Source organism: Mytilus trossulus, chromosome 2 (genome assembly GCF_036588685.1).
Source record: "Mytilus trossulus isolate FHL-02 chromosome 2, PNRI_Mtr1.1.1.hap1, whole genome shotgun sequence".
Classification (NCBI taxonomy): domain Eukaryota; kingdom Metazoa; phylum Mollusca; class Bivalvia; order Mytilida; family Mytilidae; genus Mytilus; species Mytilus trossulus.
Genome location: NC_086374.1, coordinates 41,151,886 through 41,164,561, shown reverse-complemented (window position 1 = coordinate 41,164,561; position 12,676 = coordinate 41,151,886). Strand labels below are relative to the sequence as shown.

Below are 12,676 nucleotides of genomic sequence, written 5' to 3'. Positions count from 1 at the left end.
AAAACAAGATATCTAATATCTACGTTATCCATACTTCTTAATGAAACAAAACCAAATTAATTTGTCAACATGCTCAATCAGTAAAAGTTGAGAAAGCCAAATGTCAACGCGTTTTCAAGAGGGGAGGACCCAGATTTTGTGATGAATTCACGAGGTTAACGTTTTTGGTACACGTAGGTTAAAGTTTTGGTTTTACGGAAGTTTTAAATTTTGGTTTAAGACAGTTCGAAATGTAAGTGGATTACCTGATATTCTTAAAGCTGTTTATGAAAACTTGTTCAAAACGGAAGCTACAACACAAATAATGCATTATAGAGGAGTTATAATAAGGAAAAGGTGAAATAACCGAACTCTAAGAAAAATTCAAAACAGAAAGTCATGTAGGCCAAACCAAACGCTCAAACACAGCGCCAGATTTGGTACAGGCATTTCTTAATGTAGGAAATGGTGGATTAAACCAGATTTTAATGCTTACTTAGCCTGTCACTTGTGTGATAACCGCATATAATTCTATTATATGGAAACTATTTTCGAGCAAACCAACCATACATAATAGGTAAACTTTTCAAAAGTTAGGGTGCATCAGACAACACTATAATACTGTCTTAATCACTACGAAACAAACAACTATGTAATCAATGAAAAACAAAATGATATAAGACATGCTATAGACAAAGGACATAATCAAAATGATAGACAAGTTTACCAAAAGCTGCCATTTCACAATAACACAATGGCGGGATGTTTAAAAGATATTTTCAAACACGGACTCGACAGTAAATGTTAAAAAGACGGACAAAAGGAACATTTTATCTATTGTGTTCTCCTATTTATTTATATAATATTGTAATCCTGTAATGTCATTTTAATGTTATATTTCACATGGCCATAAAATAGGGAGGTTTGGCATGCCACAAAACCAGTTTCAACCCACCATTTTTTCCTTTGAAAATGTCCTGTACCAAGTCAGGAATATGGCCATTGTTACTAGTATATTATAGTTCGTTTCTGTGTGTGTTACATTTTAACGTTGTGTTTCCGTTTGTGTTTCTTATTTTTTTAGTGAATTCACATTATTATAAGACGTGTCACGGTACTTATCTATTCCAAATTAATGTATTTGGTTTTGATGTTATATTTGTTATTCTCATAGGATTTTGTCTAATACTTAGTCCGTTTCTGTGTGTGTTACATTTTAATGTTGTGTCGTTCTCCTCTTATATTTAATGCGTTTCCCACAGTTTTAGTTTGTTACCCCGATTTTGGTTTTTGTCCACGGATTTATGAGTTTTGAACAGCGGTATACTACTGTTGCCTTTACTTAACACGTATTGAGTTAATAAACAACATCAGTATATAGATTCTATACTCACGACAAATTGTATTATATGCGAAAATAATACGGAATATCGATAAGAAGTCAAATAAGAATAAGACTCCGGGGAAAATTCAAAACGGAAAGACTCTGACAAACAACGTCTTGGTTTCTTCCAAAAGACACATTTTTTTTAGAAAAAGCACAAGACGATGCTTGATCTACCCCTAAAAGTATGTGGAACATTTCATTTTCTGCTAAGACACTGGTGACGTTTTCCTGAGTCTGAGTAGCAGCTGCAAACCAAATAAGTCGGGGAAACGTATATCCCATTTCCAGGTGAATAATGTGGATTGCTGCTAATGTGGGGAAAATTTATAATTTCAAAATTGAAATCGTTTCGTATGGCCTATATGGGGTTACTGAGATTACCACTTATTTCAAATTCTAGGTATATATCTAAAAATGAGGCAGAAGAAGCCGTATCTCTGATTTATTTTAACTCTACAAGAAAAGGCGCACAGTTTGTTCCCATAGGAATGTCGACAATTTAATTGCAGTTTATAATAAGATCTGCTAAACAGAGGATATTTGTATACATAGTTATATTTTCACATCTATTTCTAGGTGAAATTTGATATTTTTTGGTCTGATAATAAAATATTAAAATTTTAGGGTCAATGTTAACACATATTGAACCTTATCCATTGCCCTCATTAAAGCAGACGTAACATACTGAAAATACAACCATGAAAAAAGCAGTTAACTTGTCTCGGAGCTGGGGTATTATCTGTATTCATCTGGCGACCAATTCGTCATCAATTTACTTAATATCTATGTTTAATCACACTTACTGTCGAGTTATAGTTTATAAGTAAACAATTGGAGATAAATTCATGGTAAGTAGTATGAAGTCCAGATTTGAATTTAATGTTTATGTTGAGTTTTTGAATATTTATTATCTGATTTAAAATAAAATATCCGTAATTGCTTTACTTCATTAGTATTTGGGTTAAGATCGGAGCAGTGAAGTAATGAGTTTACCATATCTTGAAGTTCGAGCCTCCAAATAGCTTGATATATACATGTCGATTTTTTTGTTATAAATCACATGTTTTGTAAGGGATGTAAGCTAACTGATTGGTTTGTCTGTTCATTTATCATTCATTTGCACTTTATATCTAAATCAGTGTACACATATTTGCGTATGAAATAAATACAGCGAACTTGAAGACATTTAATTACAAAACAGTATTTGAAAAAAGTTTAAAGATATTTTTAACATCGTTTACAAAGCTAAACATTTATATGTATCAACGTATTCTTTACTACTGACTTGGTCTCTAGTTTATGATAAGCAAGACAGGAATAAAAATGAAAACATTCATATAATATTTTTGCAGACGTAACTAGAAAAGTAATATGAGTCTTTTAGGAGGTATGTAGTACGTTTGAAGTGAAACATTTTTGTTCTATTTAATGATAATAGTGTAAAAGAGGTACAAAATATACCAGAGGGACAGTCAAATCATAAACGATGATAAAAAGTGAGAGCAAAGTATGGGCTGTTCAAAATAAAATAAGTTTCTGGTAGTTATTGTACTTATTTATTATTAGAAAAGTAAAATAACAAAAATACCGAACTCTGAGGAAAACGTAAAGTCCATATAAGCAAATGTCAACATCAAAAGCTCACACACATCAAACGAATGGAAAACAAATGTCATATTCCTGACTTGGTACAGACATTTATCTATGTACAAGTTGTAACAATTGTTTAAAAATGTAACTGAGAAGCGAAAGATATCTTAAAGGTCGAAAACAAACTGACAATGAAATCACCAAAAAGACAAACTGTACACAAAACACAACATAGAAAGCTAAAGATTGAACAACACAAACCCTGCATAAAACTAGGATGTTACTGTTATTTTTCTTATGCGTTTTGGCCTAAGTTAAAAGAATATGTTTTTCAAGTCAATATGAATTTCAGAGTACACATTCGAAGATGATCTCAACGTGACAAACGATATGATTGCGGACTTTCAGCAGCATGGATTAGTTATTATCAGGTATGTTAGTCAAATATTTTTTTCTTCACATATATGTGCATGGTTACTTATTTCAAAAGCAAACGAAGTTAATAAGAAATAAAGAAACAGCAGTAACCTATACAAAAACCTATCCACATTTTGCCCGTTTTACTAGCAATATGTCCAAAGTTATGATTGTTTTTAATTTTTTAAGAGAGCTTAACTTGCGAGTAATTATTATCATGTTTTACCATATAGATATTTGCACTCACACCACATCTTCCTATATCTATATAAATATGTGGTATGCGTGCCAATAAGACAACTCTCCATCCAAGTCACAATTCATAAAAGTAAACCATAAAAGGTCTAAGTACGGTCTTCAACCGAGTCTTCAACACGTCATGTCGGGCTTTTTATAGCTACCTATCCACTTGAATTTTTGTCTATCTGATGAGTTAAGCCTTTTTCAACTGATGTTTATAGTTCGTTCTTATGTTGTACTGTTATACCACTGTCCCAGGTTAGGGGGAGGGTTCGGATCCCGCTAACATGTTTAACCCCGCCACATTATTTATGTATGTGCCTGTCCCAAGTCAGGAGCCTGTAATTCAGTGGTTGTCGTTTGTTTAGGTGTTACATATTTGTTTTTCGTTCATTTTTTTTTAATGAATAAGGCCGTTAGTTTTCTCGTTTGAATTGTTTTACATTGTCTTATCGGGGTCTTTTATAGCTGACTGTGCGGTATGGACTTTTCTCATTGTTGAAGGCTGTACAGTGACCTATAGTTGTAAATGTTTGTGTCATTTTGGTCTTTTGCGGATAGTTGTCTCATTGGCAATCATACCACATCTTTTTATATATACTAATTGATTCTTTTCTCATCGTTGAAAGCCCGAAAAATTTAAAAATTTGAAAATTACCTTATATGCTTTCATTCTCGACATTTAAACTCTGGTGGATATAGTTGATTTATTGATAGTTATATCACATCTTATTTTCCTATAACCGGAGTGAATAGTTTTTAAAATATGAAGAAACAAAAAAATGCTAAATCATCACACATGATAGCGGCAGTCTGAAATATCGACAAACAAAGAAAAAAAGAAATAGTAGGATACAATCTATTTTTGAAAATGCAACTGTATGTTCAAAAGTCTTTTTTAATTGGTATCTATAAGAGTAACTTACTACTCCCTCCAATATCTCAGCTGAAACATGTTTTGAATGTTACTGTGTTGTATTGCTTTATTTGTACAGATCTTTATTGGACCAAGAGGAAGTTAATATGATACTGAAGTGCATTACTGGAAATGACGGTTTTACTAAAGAATTGTTCACGGTAAGTATTAAGTAAATCATTCATATTTTAAACTTATTATTCTGTTTTAAATTTTAAAACAAAATGAGAAAAGTAAAAAAGGAATACATATTATATGCTTGCCTTGATGGCTGAGGATGAGATCTATTCAGGTTAGGGTCAAAATTGAAGAAGTACACGTTACTCTAGCTGCTTCATGAGCTTACGTTATTCTTAAACTCCACGTTCCACTATTTAGTTGATGTCCTTTCACTAAATGATTAAATGTTTGATGACTTAATTGAACGAATATAACCCATAAGACTTTGAATAAAGTCGGATACAGTTGAATCTGCTTATATCTTTACTTCAGTCAAGAAATTGACGATGAGAGTCGATTGGGATCAATACTTTACGACAAAAGGGATGATTTCACCTACAGAATAGTGAACTTTCTATTTCTATGTTAAATAGAGAATGGAAATGGAGAATTTGTCAAAGAGACAACAACCCGGCCAAAGATTGGAAATCACACTTTAAGTCCACCAATGGGTCTTAAGCACAGCGTAGAGCAAACGAATTATATACAATCGGAATCGTAAACAAACGAGATGATTTCTTTTTTGAAATTATAATTTTTCCTCACCTTAGAAGCAATATATCAACTTCTTCTGCATATGGAGAAAACATTTATCAACTCAAATGAAATGAAAGAGCTTTCGTTTCGTACGCATGCAATTTGTACAGTGTGTTTTGTTTGTTACAAGATATTAAACATTTTCATACTTTTTAATCGTGTGTCTGTTGATTTTACACAACGTTTCATTTCATAAATGCTTCTCTCCTTTATGAACTAAAGATTATTTTTATTAATTTACTTATAAGCATCATCAAATTTTTGCGAAACAGTTGAATCATAGTTAACTCTTTTTTTCAATAAATCCTTTCGTCAAATGCTGACATAATGTGTTGGTTGAAAATTTGAGTTTAAAAGATTTTTTTTCTTCGATTGTTAAAAGTACCACACAAAAAACTAATACCATATTACCATACGTAAAGAGATTAATAACATAATTACAGATCAGTATTGACTAAATATTGTGAAGAAGAGACGTGAAGTATACCCGAATAAGACAATGAGACCAGACAAATATCTAAGGAAAATAGACTACAATGAATTATATCAGATTTCAAGCTAAAACATTAAACAGAAACAACAAAAGATATGTCATCAAATCCGAATTCTTTATAAGAAAAAGTTGAAAACAAAGTCAGCCACCACTTTTTGAGGCTTTGAATGGTCAGACACACTGATGACATGCTGCGGATTGTCAAATTCTTTCCTTATTATGTATTTAATAAATATGAATAAATGACATGCGGGATACAAACTAATAACATAGCAACATAACAGAAACAATACGATTAAAAATTAAAAGTCAAAGTACAGTATTCATTTAAGAATTGAATGCTTCTTTTTGTAAATTTTTTGGGGTGTAAAAGCGTTGACCGAAGTACATTTTGTATGAAGCGCGGAAGCGCTTCATACTAAAAATGTGCGCACGGTCAACGCTTTTACAACCCTATAAAGTTACAAAAAGAAGCATTCAATACTTATAATTACATTTTTTAGCTATCGATCATGAAAACACGAATTTTATAAATTTTGTATATTATTCACCTGTGCACTTTATTGTGGGACCACGTGCTATCATGAATGAAAAGTTTTATTGAGTGATGCAATTGCTTACGGAATAACGAGTGATGTGACGTTAGCCAATCAAAATAAAGTATTATAATGAAACATACATCTAATGTAATTATTTAGATATGTAGAGAAATCATCAGATTTCAAAATAGATTTACTCCAAAACACAATCATTCTGTTTCATATATTAGTTAGAGAAAGGAGATATGAAAACCTTCCGCACTATATGGAACCAGCCAGGCACTGATGTCACTGGTATGGTTGCTAGGTCAGATAAGGTTGTTAATACTTGTGAAGCGGTAAGTTCTACTTTAATAACAAACTAACAAAACAAATTGACTATCATTTTAAGCTGTAATGATGTGAAAAACGTTTTAAAATCTTTAGATAACTATGTATAATCCTTGATCATATTTTAGATTTTATAACACATTATCGTCACAATTTTGAACAAGTCGGAATCAAATATCCTACAATATCGAAAAATACAATCTCCCATTTATGTGGAATCTTTCATTAATACAGGAACATTTCATAGTTGTTTCAATGAATAACCATCATATTAAAAGAATATCGAATATTGCCAAAGATGGTGTAGCTTATTTCCTTGCGAGCTTACCTAGGGTTATTTTTAGTTGAGTAATATTTATTCATTGATAGAAATAGAGATTGACGTTCCTGCACCAATAAAGTTAAGTCCCTTTGTAACTTCGAAAATTCGAAATGTTTTCGTTTCCGAATTGTATTCATGTACCTTTGATACCCATTTGAAATATGAATCATTTACCGTTTTACAGGTATATCCCTCCAAACTTGGAAAATTACAAAGTTTCAGCGGGGACAATCGTGTCCTCATATACATTTTTCTTTTATTCATTTTTAATTCAGCTATTAGGTGGTGATGTTTACCATTACCATTCTAAGTTTATGCTGAAAGATGCTAAAATTGCTGCTCCCCACTACTGGCATCAAGACTATGGGTAAGCCTTTTGTTACAAAAAAATGTCATATTTTGATTCAGAAATACGACTTCAGTTTGAGATATACCATGGAAAAACAACAATCGACAATACATTATGTGACACCAATCAATTTGAAATCAATTTAACATTATTTTCGAGCTAACAATAGTTGTACAATTATCTTTCTATGTTCATGAATTGATACACATATATGAATTTTTCGAGAAACTAAGGATTTTCTTATCCTAAGCACAGATAACCTTAGCCGTCTTTGACTCAACTGTTTGGAATTTTGGGTCCTCATTGTTCCTCAATTTTGTAATGCTTTGCCTTTATAGCTATTTTAAACTGAGCTTCACTAATGAATCTTATGTAGACGATACGCGCTTTTTGCGTTATAAATTATAGGCCTAGTACTTTTGTTAACTATTGATAGCATTTTCTTTTTTCTACCCCTAATCTATGAGATTCCTTAGTATTGACTTAACTTAAAAATACAAGTATATTCTAAATGGAATTACGAGATTTGAACATGTTTAAACTACTGTTGCCTCTTATTGAAACTCGAACACTTATTCTCAAACAGATATTGGTATCATAATGGATGTCTTTATCCAGATATGATGACGGTGTTTGTTGCTTTAGACCCATGTACGAAAGAAAACGGCTGTTTAGAGGTATATTTTGTGTTCACCTGTACTGAGTGTTGCTGGAAAGCAATAACGTCTTTTAATAAGTTCATATCATGTTGCATTGGTTTCATTTTTACAAAATATGAACTCATAGAATGAAATTCAATACAGTGTAGCTGTGGCCATTTATTGACACATTGAATTCATCCATTGGCTGGGACAATTTACGTGAACGTTTGTCTGTAACGACCATTGTTCACGACGTAGCTACGGTAGACATTTAAACTGTGGGGTCACCAAAGGTTTTTTAACGCCTTTAATTATAAAATATTTCGAAAAATTAATCAGGAATAACTTTTATGTTTTGATTTATATAATTTAATATAATTAATATAATTCAAAACATCGTGTTATTTCTGATTAATTTTTCGAATTTCTTTATTCAGGTGTTGAGGACCTTCGGTGACCCCATAGTTTAAGTGTCTTTAAAAAAGTACATAGTGAGCAGTAGTCGTTACATACAAACGTTCACCTAAATTGTCCCAGTCAATGGATGTATTTAACGTGTCAATCAATGGCCACAGCTACACTGTTTTGAAGTTCTTTCTATATCAATGTCTGTGATATTTCTTAATTCCTGCATAAAGAGGGTTACAATGAGACCACCATAACTAATAAAAATGAAAAAAAATGAAACTGTTCTGAAAACAAAGGAGTTATTTGACATTAAGAGACCAACTTAATTATTTCAAAGCAACAATAAACAAGGAAAGCATGATGTTAACAACATGATCGTCATGTGATGAACTGCTTTTATGTCTTTTCTTCCGTTAAAAACGTCAAAAGCCAAATATTTGAATGCAAAGGATATTTAAGAACCGAAACAGTTGAAGTGTAATAAAACAAAAAGGACATAAAAAATAGCCAATAAGTTAAATGAAATTTCTTTATATTGATAGTACATAGTTTAAAGTTTAATGATTGTCTGACCTCTCCCCTTTGGCAGTTATTTGAATTGAATACTAGAATACAGTACGTTTTGTAATGTTTCCCTGGAACAATTAGTAAAGATTGCTTTTCTCAATCTTTTATACTATCTTAATTATAAAAACTGTACGTTATATACATTCTATATCATTATGATTGTCAACGTTATTTGGAAATAAATCCTGTATTCATGAAAATAACATGGCTCATGACGCAGTTATTTAGAAACATGTCTTTAAAAGGTTTTTTAATGTAAATATACGATGCATTTAAAGTCATAACTATAATTTATTATGTAAGAAAACATAAATAAGATTGGAAACGTTTTTTTAAGATTCTTCCTGGTTCTCACAAATGCGGAAGAATAGAGCACAATCCAATATAATGGTCAATTTGGTGCAGATAAAACACGTGTTGACGCAATTAAGGAAAAATGTCCATTAATGTATGCTGAGCTCAAACCGGGTTAGTAGTAATGTTTTAATGGTAAACCCTTAGTTTACAATTTTCTATGACTCAATATATATAATAAAAAAAGATAAAAAGGAATTGTATTCGACGATCGCATTCAGCGGGTTATTAACAAGAATTGAAATTATTGGCAAATCTGAATTAGTATTTAGAAATTCATTATGGAAAATGCATAATTTAATGTAAAGAAAGAAACTAATGATAGTTCAGAATACAAATTCGGGATATCCGTCAAATAAAAGTGAGACAACTGGTTTTCATTGTAAACTTTGCAGACGGAAGACAACGATTGTTTTACACTATCAAAACCCGCAGCACTTTTGCTTTATATTAACAAAGATGTTAGGCTTTTCTGTTTTTTCTTATAATATTTTTACAGTTTACTTATCTGAACATTGTGTACCTTCAGTTTGATTTTCTTCTCGTTCAAATTTTATAACAGTTTTCTTCTCTATCGAATCCGTGCTATTAAAATTGTACAATCAGTTTTGTATAAGAGTTATATAAGAGTCATTTAATCAAGTGAGATGATAGTGATATTTCCGGACATAATCATATGCACCGTCCTGTAAATGTGTGTATATTACAGGAGACGCCATATTTTTTCACTCGAATGTTCTACACCACAGTAGTGCTAATCGAAGTAACAAGAGACGATGGGCATATTTAATGGCGTATAACAAAATATCAAATAATCCAGTCATTGAACATCATCATCCAAGATACACTCCTCTACAGAAGGTACTAGTATATATAAACTTTGACAGTTAAATTATAATTTACAAATAAATGCTGCGACAAAGTGATTGCTAGAATTGAATACAAAAGTAAAGAAATGGTTGAACGCACAATCTTTCAAAAAGGTTCAACCTTGATTTTTTTTTATAAAACATGCCGTTAGTTTTCTCGTTTGAATCGTTTCTTAGTTTCATGTCGGGTCTTTTTAAAGCCGGTATGGTTGTTTCTTATTGCTGAAACCCGTACGTTAGCTAACATATCCAATTTTTCAATCTCTGGTGGATAGTTTTAGCATTGGCAATCATAGCACATATCCTTGTTTTATAAGAGTACTGTTGTTTTCCATATTCACTACTTGAGAAATTCATTTGTCATCGAAAAAGGCTTTGGCCGCCAAATTCTTCAACATTGAATTCACTCAAACTATTAAATCAAATTTATAATTTACTAACACATTTTCAAAATTGTAAACGTCATGTTGAAAGAAAAGACATAAGATGAGACTATTATTACGTATGTATTTGTTACAGGTGCCGAATTCAGCCATTAAAGAATGCACTAATTTCACAGATATGTCCGGTAAAGACTTTATCAACCCATGTAAAAATGAGAGTCTCGTGGATGGATACAAGGAAAAATAGAAACCTGAAAAACTGTAACAACTAAGAAACTATGACGATAAATGTTTGTTTTTTTAAAGCCTTTCATATGTTTTGGTATACTGTTGTATCTGACAATTATGTTTCACCACTACTATATTTAACCTCTGTGTAACTTATCAGATATTGGACTACAAAATCAAAATATATCGATGCTAATGTTTGTTTTCAATGGTATTTAATGGATAGTGTTCTCCTTTGATATCGACTGGAAGGTTGTTTCAACGAATGCTTACATAAACGTATAACACTATAATGGCAGATTAATTTTCTTATAAAGAAAAATCCTGTACCAAGTCAGGAATATGACAGTTGTTATCCATTCGTGTTTGAGCATTTGATTTTGTCATTTGTTAAGAAATTTCGGATTTCAGTACTTTTTGCTTCGCATCACGGTGCGGAGCTATTAGTTTCAGTCGAAATACATGCCATCTTGAATAAATAGTTAACAAAGGTATCAGGATCACAATTCAGTACGCCAGACGCGCGTTTCGTCTACATAAGACTCATTAGTGACGCTCATATCAAAATATTCATAAAGCCAAACAAGTACAAAATTGAAGAGCATTGAGAATTCAAAATTCCAAAAAGTTGTGCCAAATACGGCTAAGGTAATCTATGCCTTGGATGAGAAAATCCTTAGTTTTACGAAAAATTCAAAATTTTGTTAACTGGAAATATATATAAATAAAAAAAATTACCACATTATTAATATTGACCTCAAGAGTCGTGTCTATCTATAATTGTTTTATTTTCAGGGAGAAATTTAGATTTGAAAAGTATGGGTGTAAAAGAGGGACAAAAGATACCAGAGGGTCAGTCAAACTCATAAATCGAAAATAAACTGACAATGCCATGGCTAAAAATGAAAAGGACAATCAGACATACAATATAAAATTGAGAATGGAAATGGGGAATGTTTCAAAGAGACAACAACCCGACCAAATAAAAAACAACAGCAGAAGGTCACCAACAGAAATTCCCGCACCCGGAGGCGTCCTTCAGCTGACCCCTAAACAAATATATACTAGTTCAGTGATAATGAACGCCATACTAATTTCCAAATTGTACACAAGAAACTAAAATTAAAATAATACAAGACTAACAATGGCCAGAGGCTCCTGACTTGGGACAGGCGCAAAAATGCGGCGGGTTAAACATGTTTGTGAGATCTCAACCCTCTCCCTATACCTCTAACCAATGTAGAAAAGTAAACGCATAACAATACGCACATTAAAATTCAGTTCAAGAGAAGTCCGAGTCTGATGTCAGAAGATGTAACCAAAGAAAATAAACAAAATGACAATAATACATAAATAACAACAGACTACTAGCAGTTAACTGACATGCCAGCTCCAGACTTCAATTAAACTGACTGAAAGATTATGATTTCATCATATGAACATCAGGCACAATCCTTCCCGTTAGGGGTTTAGTATCATACCATCATAACATATATGAGAAGAACATAACCCGTGTCATGCCAACAACTGTTTTTAGAATAAATGTGTTTAGTTCCGACGCAAAGACCTTATCAGTGACTCAATAGTAACGCCAACATATGCAATCTTTAATTACTTGACAACAGTATCGTAATTATATCCCTTCTTAATAAGTCTATTCAAAGGTTTTGTAAGTTTCTGAGGTGAATACTGACACCTTTGTGCTTTATACAGAATATTTCCATAAAAAATTGGATGTGAAATACCTGAACGTATAAGAAGTCTGCATGTTGAGCTTTATTTACGAATGATGTCTTTATACCGATGATAAAATTTAGTAAATGTTTTGACTAGTTTGTGATATCGAAAACACTGGTGTAATAATTTATCAGTAATACATAAATTTCTCTCGTTAAAATCTAAAACATT

General features: G+C 31.8%; 1 pseudogene; it reads left to right on the top strand.

The window, feature by feature from the left end:
* The first annotated feature begins 2,158 nt into the window (after nt 1-2,158).
* LOC134705131 (L-proline trans-4-hydroxylase-like) lies at nt 2,159-10,944 on the top strand (annotated as a pseudogene).
* Nucleotides 10,945-12,676: the final 1,732 nt, after the last annotated feature.